Below are 17,267 nucleotides of genomic sequence, written 5' to 3' on the forward strand. Positions count from 1 at the left end.
TAGCAATTTTGTTTGTTTTAAAGTTTTTTTATCGTTCGCATAGAGCAGTTAAAAATTCCATATAAAACTATTGGGGAACGGTTCTGACGATAGCAAAAACGTTAATAGCAAAAATATTCAAGCCTCTAGACAAGAAATCGGCGGATACAGTGATTTTTATAGTGAAACCTTACAATATATGAAAAAGTTGCGTTCATAAGCTCTTTCCTGTTCAAAACCGCTTTTGTCCTAAATTGTCTGGTATGAGCAGCGAAACACACTTAGAAAGGCACGCAGGAAATGAATTTCCATTTGTTCAGCTGACTTTTATTGGCTTCGTGCGCCTACCAGTGTATAAATAACTCAAAAAGTAGTTCGCAGACACCCGATGTGCAATAACACTTGGCTTAAAACTAACTGACACAACCTCACATTAAAAAGGATATTACTAAGAAGTCTACAATGCACTCCAATGTTTGACAACGGCTTATATCAAGCCGAATCGTGGTAAGTGAAGATGAGGAAGGAAACAGTTTTTCTGCTAAATCCATCAGGAAGTGGTAAAATGTGTATAATTATCAACTGGAACTCTGGTGGAAATACGTATTAGAAGCCTACCTGACAAGCGAGCAAAAATACTTTGATTATTTCAAAAACAGTCAGCTGCCTTGATCAAGACGCTTTATGTCAGATGCACTGCGGCCGTAAAGTCTGAGCCCGATAAGACGAAAGCGCGCCAACATTGCCATAAAGTGGCCGTGGTAGAGCACCGAATGTACAACGAATGAACCTAAGGTGCACATCGAAGCTATAATTATAAACACTTGTCCGGTAACTGAATTATAAATTACTTTTAAGCGCACACACTTTGCGGCTGTAAGAGCTTTCATGTAAGCCAAAGTTAAACTGATTCTCAGAAAACTTTCATTTTGTTTTTTTCCCTATATATGTCCAGCCGCGATAGATAGGACATGTTAGAGAGTGTTACATAAGGACATCAAGGCAAAGGGTTACCACAGTAGAGGCTCGACTAACGCACTAGTACTTATTTTGTACTTATGCGGCATAAAACCACAACTTTGCGGTTCACATAAGGCAAAACTCTGGCTGATAATTTCCCGTTGTTTTGCTTTGCTGAATGGAACAATCAGCCGTGTAGTATTCTGCTTGGATTGGCCACAGCAAGATAATTGCACTCCTGAAATTGAAAGATCTGTGCTGAAAGGCCAGAGTTACCTTATTTGTTGCTTCACTAAAAAAGAAATGGTTTGGTTTTGGTTTTGTGGGGTTTAACGTCCCAAAGCGACTAAGGCTATGAGAGACGCCGTAGTGAAGGGCTCCGGAAATTTCGACCACCTGGGGTTCTTTAACGTGCACTGACATCGCACAGCACACGGGCCTCTAGAATTTCTCCTCCAAAGAAATTCTAGCCGCCGCGGCCGGGATCGAACCCGCGTCTTTTGGGCCAGCAGCCGAGCACCATAGCCACTGAGCCGCCGCGGCGGCTAAAAAAGAAATTTCTCACGCCGCATTCCATTTCAATTCCGTTCACTTCAGTTTATTCTACTTTTGGTTCAAAACAAAAACGGCGAGAAAAAAGAAATGCTCTGGGCCACTAGACCTCCGCCGCCTTTGTTATTATTGGTGTTGTTATTATTATTGTCAATTATTCCGCCGCTGATCATCAGTGGCGGTATATTTAAAGATAAACACGTTCATTTGCTATAGAAAGCAATACTGTTTGAATTATAACAAAACCAAATGTTCTGAACAGCGCAAAAACTCTGCTAAGGGAAAGTTTCTCAGTAGTACTTATCATCACTACAACAAACATCGCAACTCGCTCTAGAATAAAACATGTTGCAAAATTCATAAGAGGCAGACCAGGCAAATCAACGATGGACGAGGAAAGAAGGCACACGCATGGTGACGGGGCTGTGAACTCTGCTGTATTGCAGAAAATGCGCATACCGGCAAGGCTAACAGGGCATGTGCAGTGCAGTCAGCTTCAATCACCTGCCAATCACAATAACAATGAAATTCTACAAACATATACTACGATCAGGATGCATGGTGGTGACTGCATAAGCATAATCTCAGTCTCCTTGCTTAAAAAAGGATTTGGCTCCTTATGTCCCTGGCGAGAGATTTGCTCTCTGTATATCTATCTTCCATTGTCATTGTGACTGCCGGATGATTGATACTGGCTGCGCAGCGCATGCCATGTTACGCTGGCCGGCAAACGTGTTTTCTTGAATAAAATTCTGTTGATGGTCCGGTCAACAGATGTGTGCCTTCTTTTCTCGTCTGTTTATTTTACTGGTTTTGCACGGAAGTACGCACCAATTTAAGCAAGGCTGAATGGTGTGCCAGTTGATATGGCAAGCTGAAGAGGATTTTCAAAGCCTCCCAAACAAAATCAAAAAAAGAGAGGCGAGCGCACAAGAGGGAACAAAAGAGGAAAAAGACTGGATTCCACAAGAGTTCAAGAAGGTGCATATCAAGGAGCTCCAAAACGCGTTCACTTGTGATTACGCACCGTGTTTGATAGTGCGATTCACCGGATTCCTCAGTAAGTTCTCTCACCGCATAGAACAGTTCGTCGTGGGGAATCGAGTAGAAATGATCCTCGATGTCTACGGAAAAGGCTTTCTTTGCTCCTAAAAGGTGTTGTTGGAGTTCTTCTAGGAGGTGTTAAGAGTTCTTTATCCCTTACCGGGATTCTAGATAAGACTATTTGGAGGGTGTTGGAGATAGAATCCACCCGCCTTTTTTTCAGGAACTTGCTTCGGAAACTATAGCCCTCAACGGCCCCGAAAAATTCCGCGTCTTCGTTGAGAAAAAAAAAAAAAAACTTCAAGGAATTGTCCGAGCATTTGTTCACGGATTTACGCAAGTGGTTTAAATTCAGTTCCTCAAGTAGCTGGTCTGCAGCGGGCCTTGCTTTAGTCGGCTTCTTCAAAGCGCGAACAAAATATTTTTCTGAGGCTGCTGCGGCTCTTCATTAAACCCCCCACAAGCAGCACTACAGAACGACCTTCCTTATCTGACTGTAGAAGAGCTAACTCCTACTCAAGAAAAAAGACCGACCACTTTGCGAAGCTCTTGCTTCTTTCTGTGAGTAGATTAGTGTCTCGGTTCCCGAAGACATCTCCGAGAAGTATCTCTCTTTTTCTTGGGCAGGAGCCAAGTCCGATACTCCTCTGACGACCGCCAGGAGCTCGTGCTTCTTAACGTTGGGCGCAATACTCTACTTGGGCCCTTGGACAACAGCGAGTCGATGAACTGTGGGTTCTTTCTTCTTTCTTGGAAGCCAGACACGACATTGGTTCCAAAGACATTCTGTGAGGCTTGCTACCATCCGACAATAGCCCTGGTAGCGTCTCTCGTGAATCTCTACAGTCAGTTAAGGAAGGCCGCTTTGTAGTGCTTCCCGTGGGGTGGTTTAGTGAAAAAGCCGCGGTGAACATGGAGAAACATTTTGTTCGCGCTTTGAAGAAGCCGACTAAAGCAAGGTCCACTGCAGAGCAGCTAACGGAAGAACTGAATTTAGACCACTTGCGTAGATCCATGAACAAATGAGACACGCTACCAAGACTCACGTCGGTTGGCAGCACGCCTCAAACAATGCCATTGGAACCAATGTTGTGTCTAGCTTCCACGGAAGAAGGAAAGACCGCCTACCCAAGGGCAGGTGACGTACATCGACCGCGAAACAGGCCCACAGGCCATTGACTCGCTGTAATAGAAACAGGTTCATGGAAAAAGGTGGTTGGATGCTATATCCAACTGCATGTGAGGGGCTCTATCCAAAAGACGGGCCAAGGATAAGGAACTCTAAAGCCCTCACAGATGAACTTTACTACTTTACGAACTTTCTAAGACTCAACAAGAGTCGTAGAAAGGTCCATAACAAAGTGCTCCAAAAAGATTTCACTTATGAATCCGCACCGTGTTTGAAAGGCTGATTCACCGTACTTTTAAGTAAGTTCTCTCACCGCATGGAACAGTTCGTGGTGAGAGATTAAGTAGAAAAGCTCCTCGATGTCTCCTGAAAAGGCTTTCTTTGCAGAATACGCCACTCATGTACGTACCTACCAACAGTTGAAACAATACTAAGAGGCACTAACACTACACAGGCCCCCCAGTCAAATCCGCATCGCGTTTCATCAAATGCGAGGGAGCACGAGCGGATCTTTGCACAAACAGCTTTCGGCTATGATGCCATGTATATTCGTTACCATCACTTTTGGCCTAGTTTCTAGCAGAAGTAAGCAGCGCACGATCCACCTTGGTCAGGTTCACGGTAGAGTTGGACGTCTTCAGCTGTTTGTTCCTTTCGAACTATTGATCTCTGATGAGTAAAAAAGTTGGGCGAGTTGGTACAGAGGGCAAAACGCATGCCTAGAACAACCAAACTGTGTTGTCCACCGCTCCCAAAGCCGCTGCGACCAAGGAGGCAAAAATTGACGATTACATTCTAGGAGTTTATTTGCACATGTTTACATCCAGACCATTTTTAACCAAATCTTATCGCTAGTTATCGCGTGATCAGCCCTAAACACGCTCAGAATGTGTTCTAGACATGCGTTTTGCCCTCTGTACATATTCATTATTCACAATAGCGCTGGAAGCACAGACAAAAGGGTAAATTAGACAAAAGAAGCGCTGTCATCGAAATAACCAAACACAAACGGAACCGGCATACAAGGTGTGAACTAATGCGCACGTGTCCAACAACAAAAACAACACTCTGGGCAGAGGAAGATATCACTGGACGCGTCCTAAATCGCGTTATCAATCAAGATGCCACCCTTCAGGTAATCAGGTTCATTCTTTGGCACCAATACAGAAGGCCGACTGACACGCTGCTTTTGTCTATTCTCCCCTTTTGTCAGTGTTTCTAGCGCAGTTGTTTGGTTTAGGTTTGGTTTATGGGATTTAACGTCCCAAAGCGACTAAGGCTATGAGAGACGCCGTAGTGGAGGGCTCCGGAAATTTCGACCACCTGGGGTTCTTTAACGTGCACTGACATCGCAGTACACGGGCCTCTAGAATTTCTCCTCCAAAAAAATTCAACCACCGCGGCCGGGATCGAGCCCGCGTCTTTCGGGTCAGCAGCCGAGCACCATAGCCACTGAGCCACCGCGGCGGCTTTTCTAGCGCTGTAGTGAATAATGAGTATTGTCTCTCACGCATTGGTTGGCGAAACGCAGAATACGAGGTCTGTTAGAAAAGTATCCGACCTTTTGCCGAAGAAAAAGAACTGGCGTAACTGGAGTGTTGGAAACCTCATCACCTTCAAAGTAGTCTTCTTGAGACTCCACATACTTCCCCCAGCGGTGCTGCCATTATTAGAAGTATTCCGAAAAGGCCCCTTTCGGAATGGAGTTGAGCTCAGCTGTCGTTGCAGCCTTAATGTCCTCTCTTGTCTGAAATCGCGCTCCTTTCAATGACCTCTTGATTTTGGGAAACAGCCAGAAGTCACAGGAGATCATACCAAGAAAGTAAGGAGTCTGTTGAGCTACAGCAGTCTAGTTTTTCGCGAAAAAAGTATGAATTTAGTGCGAGGAATGTGCAGGAGCATTGTCGTGATGGATGCGCCAATTTTCAGTTGACCTCAACTTCGGCCTCTTGCGCCGCACAGCACCACGCAGGCGACGGAGGACATCCGTGTAGTATTCTTTTGGTCAATGTTTAACCTGCGGAGTGCGTACGCGTGGTGTGCCACACAGATAGAGTAAAAAAAAAGCAGTCAGCATCACTCTGACATTGCTGCGCACTTGGCGGGCCTTCTTTGGTCTTGGTGACGTGGAATGCTGCCATTGTGACGACTGGCATTTGGTTTCCGGGTCTTACCTGTACATCCAAGACTCATCGCCAGCGATTATGGTGTTGATGAAGTCGGGGTCACTGTTTGTGGAATCCAGCATATTCTGTGAGACTTCAACAATATGCTGCTTTTGCTCCACCGTGAGCAGCTTCGGCACGAATTTCGCCGCATCTCTCTCCATGACCAAATCTTCGGTGATAATGGAATGTGCAGAAAAATTGGCGATGTCCACCTCTTCCACAATTTCTCGGATAGTCACATGATGGTCCCGCGTCACCAGAGCGTTCACTTCGGCAATGACCTGGTCATTTCGGCATGTTGATGGCCGACCGGAGCGTGTCTCTCTCTGCACCGATGTGCGGCCGTCTTTAAACCAACTGTACCACTTCTTAATCTGTGTGCTGCTCATAGCATTGTCACCGAAAGCCGTCTGAATATTCCTAATGGTTTCCACTTCGCTGTCGCTCAGTTTCTGGCAAAATTTGATGCAGTAGCACTGCTCCTGTCGCTCCGCCATTTTCCTTGCAATAAAAAACCGACGAGAGCACTGCGCACTGCCTCATTCAAACGCTGCGTCCCAGCGACTGACGCTATCGGCAGGCGGGAAAAAATTTGTACATGCGCACGAAGGTTCGAGGTAGGCTGGTGCAAGCGTGCTTGTTTCAAATCCATCAGCTGTTTGTAAAAAAAAATAAAGTCGGATACTTTTCTAACAGACCTCGTACGTGGATCGTTGCCAGGTTTCGCAGGATGTCTATGAATAGCAGCTACATTGGTTTAATCTCAGTTCAGAAAGTAAAACTCGTACAACGTCATTCACTTGAGTAAGCAAATTTTCTTCGTCAGTCTTAGGAATTCCATGAATTACAAAGTTCTGCTGCCTGCGTCGCCATTCTAGGTCACTGATTACCAACCTCAGTCTGTCAACGGCATCCTCGTCTTCGCGCGCCTCAACACAACTCGCTTCCGTAGTTCAGCTTCATGGTTAGCCACCACCTTAAAAGAGGTGAGACTTTGAAATCAAGTTTCAAGATTTTGCTTTACAGCAGTAGTAATAAAAGCTATGGCCATAAAGTTTAAAAGGACTATTAAAGGTAGACGCTGCTTGCATTAGAGGCAAAAATTAGTTTTAAACTTTGAGGCAGTATTTTTGTTGTTGTTTTTACTTTTTTATACGTTTGTACCTTCTATTTAAGATCTACTACCCACAGAGTGTTCCAGTTTCTTACAAAGGTACCAACAAATGCTTCACAGAAGTGGAACTAGAATTGTGCTCCTACAACAAAAACTAGATTTGTTGCGCTTTTTATTTGCTTGTGCTGATGCATGAAAATTGCCACTCATGACAGATCTTTTTATGCTAGGAAAAATAAACTTGCACCTAGGCTATTGAGTCTGGTTCCAGTTATGTAACCTACTAATTAACACATCAGATAAATTTTGTTTTCTTATGCCCTATAGATCCCGAGAAAAAGGTACACAAACTTCCACAAATGTTCTTTTGAGAAAAATGTAAATTCTGAAAGCGTTTTTATTCTTCGAAAATTCACTGGCTGTAGTGTTTTGAAGGAGCAGCATCGCCATACCCTTTCTCTTTGTTTCTTCGGTCCTTTCTTTCCTGTTTTGCTTCAGATCTCAGCTTGAATTCACGTTTTTTGACACGCCGTCTGTCTATTTCAGCACCCTTACTCATTCTACATTTTCATCATTAAAGCATCAACAGCTGTCCAAACTGTTTCGAGACGGACAACGGTGGTTTTAGGACACCTCACCCAAATCAACTGGTGTAGTGCCTCATTGACATCTGCGTCCTCCCATGAAGGCATCTTGAAAGCAGTGCGGGATCTGCAAGGTCGCGGTAAGTGGGTTTTACACCGTCCATCACAGCTTTTGGCAGAGAATTTTTATGCACATAATGATTGCCTGTTACAAGGCTCCGGTTGTACCCACACCAGCTGTCCTCGCCCTTAGGGCAGAGTCCGTGCTGTCGGCTTTCACCCGTAGATAACTTATGAAAGTAAGTTGACCAAACTGCTCTCTTCATTGCTTGCACGTTTTCTGTATTTTCACGGATGGCTTCTCCATAATAGAACTGCCAAGTATCAATTTCTTGGTCAGTAAGTCTACCTCTTCCTCCTAGGGATAAGCCATCAGATAACTTTGTGCCTTTTGTTCTTTTTTTTTTAGTGCCCGCATTCTAGTGCCAAAGCTTTTCTGAATGTGACCCACACACTCCAGCTTTTCAGTGAGCTCGTCATTGGGCTTTCATTCAGACAGCTCTGTAAGCTCTAGAATCCCCATCACCAATATAGCTGGTGTACTTCAGACCATATCTTTGAATGGAACGATTGAATATTTTCACTGCACCAGCAGGCTCCATTCCACCTGAAGGCCCTCTGTAATTAGCTGTGCAGCAGTTCTGTTTGGCTTCGCCGTTTGCACAGGTTTGGCAAAGCTTGCTCAGAATTGATCTGTCACGTACCTTGCTGTTGTATGCAGACATCACGGTCACTACGCCATTTTTTGATGAGTAATTCTCTTCATCCATGTTCCGTCCACTGTTACTGAACTGTTCTCACCAAGTTCTCTACACAAACTTCTCACTCCCTTGCAGCATCATTCACACTTTCTTCGGAAAATATGCTTGTTGTAGACCGCATTGCATTGATGCATTGATGTAAGTTCGACACAGGAGGTGGCAAATCCAAAATTGCTGTCACAAGCTAACCGGCATCGTGTCCTTTGCCAATTGCATGGAGCGCATATGCAAATCGCATATTTATGTCGTAAATGTGGGGCCGCTCTTTTAGGGGTTGCTGGTTCGTATTTTTTTCTCGGTGCAACACGCAGTGCACTTGAAACTAATCTCAGAGCACAAACTAATCATTGTATGTGCTGTCACACTCAAACTTGTTGCCACAGTTTCCACAGTGGGAACAAGCAAACTGTGCTTTGATGAAGTCGAACAGCGTGCCGAGGTCCAAAATCCGATAACCGAGTGCGCTTCTGCCTTGAAAAGAATCATTGAGCAGTGCATTCAAGCATATTTTAGATGAAGAAGCATGTGGTTCCACCTTTACCTTTTTCGAAGAGCTTCCTAAATCTTCTGGACGACTGGCTGAGGGCCGGTTGGCATGAAAATTCCTCTTTGCCGTTAGTCGCTGACTTCTTCTCATGGTTAGTACATAGACAGCACAAGAGGACAGCGTCAAAGCTTAGCCCGCAGCCATAAACAAAAGAGAAACAGGAGGAGCTCTAGTAACTTAAAAATGTACTAATAAAAGATTAAATTCTAAACCGAAACCTTCAGAGCATTGATTTTCTGCACGTATCGGAAACGAAGAGACTGCGTCGAGATACACCCCCTTTTCCTGTGAACGTGTCGAAGAAAAAGGACAAAAAATATTTTTGAAACCGCGAATACCCAATAGTAATATATTTTCTGAAAGATGAAGAAATTATCTGTCGATGATTGAAATATCGCAAAAATTAATTTTTTGACCAAACGATGTCTCACCCCACCTTAAGAACTTAATCATATTTCTCGGACATCATACTGATATATTGTTCGATTTTATCTACTTTCTACGGAAGCCCGTCTAACTTCGACAACCGTTCATTAATAGAGTTCAAGATTTCATAGGCATCAAGTTCTGGCTGATACTTGGCATTTTTCGACCATTTGAAAGTATATGAGTAGCAGCTTTGGCAATTGCAAGGAACGCCAGAACCCTCCTTTTGTTCTTTGCCATGACTTGGGTTACGCCAGTGCATTTGCTGCAGTGATATGATTCAGCACATTCATAGACATCATGGCTGAACCGTCCACGGAAAGCGCTTTGAAAGACGCTTGACACTCCTTATCTTTCCCACCTACTGCGTAGCAGATCAAGGGACAAGTACGACCTTAGCACAGAACACCCGGGCGGCAGCGGTTGCAGAAGCAAACAAGAGTAAAGGCAATGCTCTCGTGGACCAACCTGTAAAACCGTTGAAGGGCGCGCATTGGGCGCTGACGCTCGCTGCTATCGTCGCTGCCGGAGTGATCGGGGGTAAGCGTCGCCGGCCGCAACAAAAATGGATTAGGGACGCTAGAAGCAGCGCATCAGCGGCGAGACGTGCTGATCAAAAAGAAACCGTGGTGTCGCAGGTAGGCCGCACCATGTAGTTAATTCCGAGTCCAGCAGTCTTCCTTCTTGGTTGCCTGCTGTCACCACACGAAGACGTCCGGTAGAATTGCTGGACCATCGACCCGCTATGCTCCCAAAGACGGAGTCTTCCGACCAGTAATTACCGCTGGTTCTACAGCAGTCCCGGCAGCAGCTTACTTTCCACGGTGTAATGCACGGACAAACCTAACACTTGAAGGGCTAGTATAACGATGCGTCACCGAAGCAAAAGCCCTACCGAATGGCTTTGCTGATGAAGTCACTAAATTTTCCTTCGCACAGAACTGTTTTGCGCCTGGTGCGCCGGAAGTTCTCATCACGGATAGGGGAGCAGCACTTGTGGCCTAGCTTACCCAAGCCAGTCTCTACAGCCACACAATCTATCGTCGAATAACTGCATACCATCCGCAGACCAACGGCCTCACTGAACGCCTTAACGAAGCCATTGCTGGCGTGTACGTAGACGAAGAGCACGATACCCGAGTCGTTATCCTGCTTTCGTGCTGTTGGCTTGCAGCACTGCAGTGCAGGAAAGAACACTGGTGACACCGTTCAAATCGGGCACGGCACAGAAACTGCTGCCACACTCGACGGCATGCTGCCAAACGTCACCATGGAGATAACCTCGAGCTCGCTGCGTACCTTTAGCGCGCAGAGTAAGCGCGACGGCAGACTCACGACGACGCTGACGCCGCTATATGCAAGCCATGGTGCAGAGTCAGCAAACGGACACCAATCCACCGTCGAGGACTGTTACGACGCTATTTCAAACTTTACCAGATACTTCGACGACTAGGTTGCTACGAAGTCATTCCCGATGGAGTGGAGCATTCCAGAAGCGTCGTGCACGTCCGCAAGTAGTGCATCTAGGGCTCCTAAAACCTCATTACGAGCACTAATGGGCGGCTAGCGCTTCTCTCTTCGATCTTCATTTTGGCTTGCTTTCTTTTAATTAGCATCCCAATTCCTCAAGTAACATTTAAGAAGGGTAATGCCAAATAGCTTTCTAATGTTTCTTCATGCTCAAAGACTCCGGCACGCGGCTTTAACCCTCTGCGATGCCAGATACAACCAGACTGATCTCGAATGTTTATAGCCGCGCGCAACTGCATCTAGGTTGTTCGAGATTATTGTAGGTGCTTTCAGTGCCTTATCTGCGAAAATCTCAGCATTAAACTGAGCGCAGCAGCGAGCGCTGATGATTCTGTGCTTCGTCGACCGCTATGCGCACTTGCTGCTATCGCCGTCGGCGAGTTGGTGTTAGCGGCCACGACACCGCCTAAAAATCACGGGTAATGTACGACGCATATCTGCCAGTCTTTCCTATCGATTGACTGCTGTCACCCCGACCTGGCAGCATGCCGGGCGTCCCAACAAAAACAAAACGAAGGTTCATGAAAGACTGAGCGACTTAGCCGAGCGAAACCAAATGACTGCTGTTTAGTCGTGTGGGGCGGTCAGTTTAGCAAATACTCTATTTTCTATATATTAAATATTAGCTTCAAGATTTTGAAGTTCCAATTCAGGAGTTGTAGAGCCGCCACAGTGGCACAGTGTTTATGGTCATCAGCTGCTGCGCCGAAAGACGCGGGTTCGATTCCGGCCGCGTCGGTCGCATTTAGATGGAGGTGAAATTCTAGAGGTCCAGTTCATTAAGAGTTGAAAAAAGCTCTGCGTCCCATCCCCTCATCCCTGCGCTGTAGCTGTACCTCCTCGAGCTTTGTACTCGGCGCGGACCGCACCCGCCTATGACAGCACTGCTCCGCTCATTACCTGTACACTTTTGACATTCCCCCATCGCCACCCTCCAGAATTCTCCACCCACCACTGACCCCAACTCCACCCTACAGTAGGGCTTCACCTACCTTCACCGTCAAGAGGGTGCCACCCACCACCAGCTAACATACCTACGCGTACCCTAGGAAAGCTGCACCCACTATTAACAACTTACCTCCACTAACACAGCACTAAACCTTAAGCACTAAACGCAGATTTCTCGCATCACCTCGTGTGATCGCCAGCGCATTTTTTTGTGTGTGTGTGGTGCTTTTTCGTGGTGTTCTTTGCTGTCCTCCCCTCATTTCTCTGTCCTGTTTCCTTGCTGCGCCTTTCGTTGTATTCTGTTCTGCGGCGCGCTGTATTTACCCATGGCTTTTTTTTTTCATATATCGAAGCATTATGAAGAGGCTCTCACAGGGCTGTCTTACTTGCACACCTTGTGTCCGCAGTAGATCACGCCCTTCTTTTGTGGTACTAGAGTTCAGCCACTCTGGGCTATTCTTTGCGTATTTTCTTTTTGTTCTGCCACAGACATGCTTGTTTACTGTTATCAGTGCCAAGTCTAAATATTACATGTGGGTTACGGTGTGGAACAGAATAAGGCTACGCAGGCCCACATCTTGACCAGAACTATGTCTGGCCGCCTGTCTGCAGTGAAGCGTACTCCACAGATTAACTAGTTTGTTTCCAGATGGGAGCGATGACCCCCCCCCCCCCCCCTCACCCCTAGCCTCGCGAAATAATATTTATTTTACCTTACCTTCTTTCGTAGTTAATGCCTCGTCATTAAAATTTTTCGTAGCATCGTGCGTATTTTAGGGCAAGTGAGTGTCGCTAATTTATTCACTTTGAAATAAAATTTTCCATTTAATTTCTGCAGCTTCTGATATTGGGGATTTGAACAGGCTGCTGCTCTACCTCCCTGCTTTCTTTTTACCTCTCCAATTTCGTTGTTACCTGGCTGCCGTTCTGGTGCCCAGGCAAGCTAAATCAACCAGCCAGTAAAGCCATTTAAACATTAACGCCTTGTTCTGTTCGTTACAAAGATGAATAGCTGGCATGTTTTCGTTTTATATTCCTTCTTTGCATCAAATTCCGGTTAACTGCAGTTTCAAATGTCTCATTTGTTCAAAATAAATAAAAATAACCCTGCTAGAGCACTTGTCAATTATGCTGTTTTCAGTATGAAACGTCCGTTTACGAACTTACCGATGGAAAAAAATATAAAGGCGTATACCTAAACAGTAGTCGCGTTCAAAGGTCAGTGCTGAATCGCCGAATGAGACAGCTAGTCTCATTGGGCAGTGGCACTCTTCAAGTTAAAACTGGCTCATGGCCACCTCTGCGTGTTCGTCTTTTGTACCCCGTGACAACATGTCGCCTGTTACAAACAAGGTGTTCTTGTGCAGCGAGAACGTGTCTCTTCTCGTTCAAACCAGAAGACCTTGAAATGTCGCACCGCCATTGCCCCTGCGTGTTTCGAATTCAAAACAACTTTCACCGAGCTCTCCATTCGCGCGAGAGCCTTAACATACAGGAAATGAAGCCAAGGTCGTAGGTCACGTTTGTATACTACGACCGGCAATGCTTGCATTCCTATTTCCATTCAGCCGAGTTTCAGCGCAAGTGCGCATACTATTGGCATATCTTGAAGCGGAGAACGGCGCAGTCAAATGCATTTTTTCAGGTCGTTCGGCTGCAGCGCTCGTCAGACTTTGACAGCTTACAAGTACAAAGCAGGTTGCTTTGATTTTTTTTTTTTTGCCCCTTCTGTGCCGAAATAGACGATGCCACCTTAACTGAAGCATTTGCCCATAAGTGGCCTGTTCAGTAAACCGCAGGATGCGAAAGAATTGAACACGCTCCACAAATTTATAGCAGCGGCTCACAGCAGCATAACAAGCAACTAACTCTTCAGTACCATGCTGAACGCGTACGTCACGCATCCTGTACGCGTCCTATTGCTCTGCGTCCTGTTGCTTACTTGCCCTGTTGCTTTGCGTTTCGAAATTCCACAGCTCAGAAGCGTTTGGCACGATCACAGAAAAAAAAAGAAAAATATTCTGTACCAAAAACAAAAATGACTTTGCGAAGCCACGCGGGATGCCAGGTACCGGAATGTCCTCTTCCAAACAGAGAGAAACACGAACGCGGCGCTGACATCGGAAGAGGTACCAGACGTGTCAGAATTACGACACCGAAGTCTTCAAAATCTCCTTCGCGTCCCCGTTGACCTCACGGATTGATTCTTTACCTTTGTGAAGTAAATCAATTCACACGACCTCACACGTAGAGGGGTTACGAAATATCGCAGTCATACGTGCCTGTGGGCGCGACACCGGCGGGCATCAAGGCCCCTCGCACAGAGATCGTTTCCGGTGCCAGGCGCATTGACACTTGGCCTCCTCCCCCTGTGCCATCTCGGCACTCCCGTCTCTCGGAGCGCTTCAGCCTACTTCGCGCACTCTCCTGCAAACGACTGGGCGGTCTCCCACGTGGCACCAACAATGCCCGGCACTTTCAGTGCACAATCGGCCGTGGCGAGCTAAGCAGACTCGGTCGGTGCGAGTCTTCAGCGACGACGGTCTGGAAGAAACAAGGGACATTTCAGTTGCGACAATCTATGGCGACGACCCGGCGAGTATCATCAGTCGCCATCTCTTCCTTCTTCTTGATCTCTCTGCCAGTTTTTGCGTTATGTGTTTTCTGTGGCGTTCTCTTTTCTTGCTAGTGACTGTTGTTTTCTCGGGTCGCTAGCTTCCGGTCCCAGAAATTTCTTCCTCTCTTCGCGGAAGTGAAAAGCGAGACTGCCATCGGAGACAGTGACGTCACTGGTTTTTATCTCCTCGTCCTGCGGCGGCTACGCATCACGTACGACCTTCACTTAGGAGCGCTCTCCAGAGAACGAGATTGCACGACTCGCGCAACACGCGGAAGACAAAAGATTACGCGAAAGAAAAATAAATGTATCAAAAGGGGCAGGGCAGGCAACCTACATGGTTGCGTGGCTACTGCTGCATCGTAAGGCACTGCCGAACTGTAACATTGTTATCACATCGTGTTCTCTATAGGGAGACCGCACCCTGCAACGCCTAAGCTGCAAGACCCGCTTATAGGCTGAAAGGTTGCTCCTAGAAAAAGGGACATTGACAGGGTAGCGCGCGAGTCCTTCGGCGGAAATGTCGGAATTCCTTCCGAACTCCAACAGAAGAATACGAATTTATTCGGGCATGTCTGTGCAAAAGCCGCATTCCATGGATGTTTTTTTCTTTTTCAAACTGTGCTACAACCTCACCCTAAACTGGCAAGCATAGTAATTTCTTCAATGAGTTAAGTATATTACTCCAACCTACTTTCAACCATTTTCAGCTGTTTACCAATGAGTACCTGGCTCTCATTTGTCTCTTTGTTTCTTATTTTAAGCACTCAAATCGGCTATTCGTGCGACAATAGACAGCTTCCAAAATGTGTCCAAAGAGTTAATTATTGCGGTTTTTGTATTTATTACTACCTTAAACAAAAGTCGGCCGGGACACTTCAGACTGCTTACGTTTGATAAGGCGTAAGCCCGCCTGCTCACTTTGTGAGCGCAGTCGCAGCGCACTGTGGCATTACGTTACCTGATGCCACGCAACTGGAAATTAAGTCTGCATGGTTTCACGCAGCCTCTGCCGCTATGCCGTCGTATCCCTTCTGATCTGCATGCTAACTTCGTGAAGACACTCGCCGCCCTACCGCGACCGGCGCTCCGCCTTAAAGGGAAGCTGAAACGATTTTTTGAGAATTCGAGGTTATTCAAGAATTCGAATCTATCAAGCTTCTAGATAAAGCATGAAAATAATTTTTGCACTAGCATTTAAAATGACGTCATAATCATCGATTAAAACCGTGGCGGTGTTTAGGCTTTTTCTCACTACGTTGGAGGAATGCGGGGAAACTCGGCAGTGACGTCATTGTTGCCGAAATTTGAGATGTCCGCTGCTTACGCTTGCATGCTGCTGTGTGTCGTCAGATGGCGCCAAATAATGCATTGTGAGCTTCACCTTCGATGGCGTCGGTTTTCTTCCATGGAATAACCGTTTCTTCGCTTTAAACGTAGTGCCGTCATACATGACGTCATTATCGGGGCCTCTGCCCGTCGCTGTGGACTTCAGAGAAGCCTGAACGCCGACTACGACTTTATTCGGCGATTACGTCACCATTTTAAATGCTAGAGCGAAACAATTTCGCAGGCCTTACGTGCACGTTTCGCACATTCGGCAACCTTAAACTCATCGAATTCTAAAACCGCTTCAGTAGCCCTTTAAGGATACGACGCGACAGCCAATGGGTTAATGCCCGTATATCTGGGCTTGGTCATTCTCTACTTAACATTCATAGATCCCAGGGAGTTCTCATACCACTCCTGGTGCCATGGTGCAGCGGTTAAGCGATGCGCCAATGCCCTGGGGTGACAGGTGCTGCCATCGGGGGAATTTGTGCGATCCATGCTGATCTTCCCGAGCCGCCTCGCCCTACCAATCATTCATTTAACCGCCACCTGCCAGGTTGCATGTGGATTGAATTACAACAACTGCGGGCACTACGGCGCAGGGCAGAGCGCAGATACCGACGCACAAAGTCGCGCTTAGACCTCAGAGATGCAAGACGCCTGCAGAAGAAAATCCAGCGCAGAATTCAAGCCCTGCAGACACAACGTTGGAGAACATTTTGCGAGACACTTGACCCACGAAAGCCTTTGTCACGCGTTTGGAATGTGATCCGTGGCCTTCGTACGTCCCCTCAACAGCGCCACCCGTTTAAATCCCTCGCGCTCCACCAAAGACGCAGCGAGGTCGCGGTAGCCGAAGAATTTGGCGCAAGGATAACAGGCCAACCGAACCCATCCACAACGCTGCACTGCAGTGATGTTCCACCCTCGCGGGATTCACGAATGGATAACTTGTTCTCCATGGAGGAACTTGACGCTGCGCTGGCTTGTTGCAGAAGGTCGTCATCGCCGGGGCCCGATGGTGTGACATACTCCGCGCTCGCCAACCTTGGCCAAGAGGCTCGACGGGTTCTTCTGGACACATACAACAAGTCATGGTGCGAGGGCATAGTTCCTAATGCATGGAAGACCAGTCGTCTCGTACCACTCCTTAAACCGGGAAAATCACCACTCGACATTTCAGCATACCGACCAATTGCACTCTCCAGCAGTGTCGGGAAAGTCATGGAAAGAATGCTGTTAACACGCGTGGAATGGTACCTGGAGCGATACCAAATTTACCCTGCATTTATGTCTGGGTTTAGACGTGGCCGCTCTTCCATTGACAATGTGGTTGACCTTGTATCGTCCGTCCAGCACCAAAAAAACTTGAAAAGATTGACTGCGGCACTATTCTTGGACATCAAGGGCGCCTACGACAACGTAACGCATCAGGCCATTTTGGACGCATTAGAAGCTGCTCAGATTGGAGGCCGCATGTTCAGCTGGATACGCAGCTATTTGTCAGGGAGGTCGT

At 46.7% G+C, this 17,267-nt stretch overlaps 1 pseudogene; it reads right to left on the reverse strand.

The window, feature by feature from the left end:
* Positions 1 to 7,506: 7,506 nt before the first annotated feature.
* Positions 7,507 to 13,225, reverse strand: LOC149342136 (uncharacterized; annotated as a pseudogene).
* Positions 13,226 to 17,267: the final 4,042 nt, after the last annotated feature.

Source organism: Amblyomma mixtum, chromosome 5 (assembly GCF_055824585.1).
Source record: "Amblyomma mixtum isolate Tamu chromosome 5, ASM5582458v1, whole genome shotgun sequence".
NCBI lineage: Eukaryota > Metazoa > Arthropoda > Arachnida > Ixodida > Ixodidae > Amblyomma > Amblyomma mixtum.